This window comes from Anomalospiza imberbis, chromosome 15 (assembly GCF_031753505.1).
Source record: "Anomalospiza imberbis isolate Cuckoo-Finch-1a 21T00152 chromosome 15, ASM3175350v1, whole genome shotgun sequence".
In the NCBI taxonomy this organism is placed as follows: domain Eukaryota; kingdom Metazoa; phylum Chordata; class Aves; order Passeriformes; family Viduidae; genus Anomalospiza; species Anomalospiza imberbis.
Genome location: NC_089695.1, coordinates 1,874,633 through 1,878,708, shown reverse-complemented (window position 1 = coordinate 1,878,708; position 4,076 = coordinate 1,874,633).

The window sequence follows — 4,076 nt, the reverse complement described above, 5'->3', positions numbered from 1 at the left end:
GCAGGCTGCCCCCCTCCCTGGAATGGCACTGTACCTCCACTGGGGCAGCAGTGGCGCACATCCTGCTGGGATTGGCTCCAGAGCAGGCAGCAGGCAAAGCCCAGGCAGCAGCAACAGCTCAGCACTGACGGGCAGAGCCAAGGGCGAGTGAGAACTGGCCCTTGGCAGCAGGTGACGTGTCTGCTGTGCCCCTTTCCAGGTCCTGGACCTTCCAAATGGAACACTCTGGCAGCTGTGATGTCACAGAAGCTTCAAGGCCACTCCACAGGGAGAGATGGGGATCGAAGAATGATTCAAATCCTTGAATGCTTTGGCTTGGAAGCACCCCTAAGGATCATCTGGTTTCTACTTGATCAACTTCCCACCACACCAGGTTGCTCTGGACCCTGTCCAACCTGGCCTTGGATCTTCCTGGGCATGGGGCATCCACAGCCTCTCTGCACTGCTCCCTGGGTCAGGGACAACCACCCTCACAGTAAAGAACTCCTTCCCATCATCAAATCTATTCCAACTCTTGCAGTTTGGTGCCATTGCCCCTTGTCCTGTCACTACAGTTCCTGACAAAGAGTCCTCTCCCACTTCCCTCCAGTTCAGGCAGTTCCTGCAGGGTCACACGTGCGGCTGAAGCTGCCGACAGGAGAGAGAGAAGCCAAGCTCCCAGACAGAGAAAATGGGGAAAGTGACACCAGAGAGGAGAGAAGAAGGCAAAGGTAGACATGGGCCCATGGCCCCCAGCATCAGCACCCACCGGGCCCAAAGCCCCCCGCCCCCAGCCCAGCACAGCCTGCCCTGCCCCTCCAGCTGTCACCCGAGTGGGGGACAGGGGCCAGTGGCCGCGCGCGGCCAGCAGCAGCAATGGGGGCAGGGTGGGGATCCCCTCGCTTGGCTTTCGTCTCTTGAACAAGCTGGGCACAGGGCAGTGCAAGGCAGGCTGGCAAGCAAAGCCCGGAGCCTTTGAAGGCTGCAAGCCTTAAACATCAGCCCCTGCAGCAGCCCAGATCCAGGTCCCACAGTTGCCAAGGCTCTCGTGGCCTTCAGAACAGGAAGGTGGATTTTGCATCCCTGTGGCCTGATGCCGGCTCTCGGCCCAGGAGGCCCCGTGGCTCCAGCAGCAAGGGTGGCTGAGGGGCTCCTGCCTGCTCTGGGGCATTGCTGCAGGGGCCACTGCTGTCAGAGCCCCCTCTCTGCTGCTGACAGCTCTGCTCCTGGGGACACTGCTCTGCCCCAGCCCAGCAACAGCAGCAGTGCCCAGTGCCAGGAGTGCTGTCAGTGGGACCCCTGTGCACAGGGACCCCCAGCCCCGGGAACCCAGAACAAGTGGAAACCACAACTGTGCAAAAGCTGCCTGTGCCCAAAGGAATTGCAAAGTGAACTGAGATTGTAAAAATAAACAAAATTTTTTTTTCCCAAAACTCGGCAAAAATGTGGATTTACAGAACATGATTAATGATAGCAATCCTTGTAACGACAACAATCTACAGAACATATTTACATGGGAGCCTATAGACTAACAATCTACAGAACATATTTACATGGGAGCCTATAGACTAACAATCTACAGAACATATTTACATGGGAGCCTATAGACTAACAATCTACAGAACATATTTACATGGGGGCCTATAGACTAACAATCTACAGAACATATTTACATGGGAGCCTATAGACTAACAAACTTACAAACATATTTACATGGGAGCCTATAGACTAACAAACTTACAAACATATTTACATGGGAGCCTATAGGCTAACAAACTTACAAACATATTTACATGGGAGCCTATAGGCTAACAAACTTAAAAACATATTTACATGGGAGCTTATAGACTAACAAACTTACAAACATATTTACATGGGAGCCTATAGACTAACAATCTACAGAACATATTTACATGGGGGCCTATAGACTAACAATCTACAGAACATATTTACATGGGAGCCTATAGACTAACAATCTGCACAACATATTTACATGAGAGCCTATAGACTAACAAACTTACAAACATATTTACATGGGAGCCTATAGACTAACAAACTTACAAACATATTTACATGGGAGCCTATAGGCTAACAAACTTACAAACATATTTACATGGGAGCCTATAGGCTAACAAACTTACAAACATATTTACAGAAAGCCTCTAAGCTTTTGAACATATGTACAGAGGGGTCACATCTCTGCCCATCATCTCCATCAGTCCTGGACGGACGATGGAGCAGAGCTGGACTCTGCTGCCACCAGTGGCTCAGGAGGGCTGGCAGCTGGGCCCCAGGGGCTGGGACGGGGCTGGCAGGGCGGGCATGGCCCCCGGCAAGCGCAGGGCAGGCCGGGGGTGCTGCTTGTGCCACCACAATCCAGGGCCCCTCCGGGCACCGTGTCCCTGAGCGGGGCCATCCAGCCCAGCCCCAGCCTGGCCTCAGGGGACACACTCTGCCTGTGGGCTGGCCATGGGAAGCATCTGCCTCTCTTCTTCCTGGAGCTCCATCTTCAACCAAGGACCATGGGCTCCTCCTCAACCTTGCCATCGACTTCCATCTCCTCGATCTTGTCCTCCACATCAATGTCCATCTCCTCGATCTTGTCCTCCACGTCGACGTCCATGTCCTCAGCTGTCTCTTCCCTGTCCACCTCCATCATTTCTTCCCTGTCCAGCACCACGTCCACTTCCATCTCCTCCACGGTGTCTCTGGCAGTCTGCAAGAGGCAGCGCAATCTGACGGTGGGCTTGCTGTCCCACACCAGCCATTGCCACCTGGCTGCAGCCTGCCCAAGCAGGCTGCCCCCCTCCCTGGAATGGCACTGTACCTCCACTGGGGCAGCAGTGGCGCACATCCTGCTGGGATTGGCTCCAGAGCAGGCAGCAGGCAAAGCCCAGGCAGCAGCAACAGCTCAGCACTGACGGGCAGAGCCAAGGGCGAGTGAGAACTGGCCCTTGGCAGCAGGTGACGTGTCTGCTGTGCCCCTTTCCAGGTCCTGGACCTTCCAAATGGAACACTCTGGCAGCTGTGATGTCACAGAAGCTTCAAGGCCACTCCACAGGGAGAGATGAGGATCGAAGAATGATTCAAATCCTTGAATGCTTTGGCTTGGAAGCGCCCCTAAGGATCATCTGGTTTCTACTTGATCAACTTCCCACCACACCAGGTTGCTCTGGACCCTGTCCAACCTGGCCTTGGATCTTCCTGGGCATGGGGCATCCACAGCCTCTCTGCACTGCTCCCTGGGTCAGGGACAACCACCCTCACAGTAAAGAACTCCTTCCCATCATCAAATCTATTCCAACTCTTGCAGTTTGGTGCCATTGCCCCTTGTCCTGTCACTACAGTTCCTGACAAAGAGTTCTCTCCCACTTCCCTCCAGTTCAGGCAGTTCCTGCGGGGTCACACGTGCGGCTGAAGCTGCCGACAGGAGAGAGAGAAGCCAAGCTCCCAGACAGAGAAAATGGGGAAAGTGACACCAGAGAGGAGAGAAGAAGGCAAAGGTAGACATGGGCCCATGGCCCCCAGCATCAGCACCCACCGGGCCCAAAGCCCCCCGCCCCCTGCCCAGCACAGCCTGCCCTGCCCCTCCAGCTGTCACCCGAGTGGGGGACAGGGGCCAGTGGCCGTGTGCGGCCAGCAGCAGCAATGGGGGCAGGGTGAGGATCCCCTCGCTTGGCTTTTGTCTCTTGAACAAGCTGGGCACAGGGCAGTGCAAGGCAGGCTGGCAAGCAAAGCCCGGAGCCTTTGGAGGCTGCAAGCCTTAAACATCAGCCCCTGCAGCAGCCCAGATCCAGGTCCCACAGTTGCCAAGGCTCTCGTGGCCTTCAGAACAGGAAGGTGGATTTTGCATCCCTGTGGCCTGATGCCGGCTCTCGGCCCAGGAGGCCCCGTGGCTCCAGCAGCAAGGGTGGCTGAGGGGCTCCTGCCTGCTCTGGGGCATTGCTGCAGGGGCCACTGCTGTCAGAGCCCCCTCTCTGCTGCTGACAGCTCTGCTCCTGGGGACACTGCTCTGCCGCAGCCCAGCAACAGCAGCAGTGCCCAGTGCCAGGAGTGCTGTCAGTGGGACCCCTGTGCACAGGGACCCCCAGCCCCGG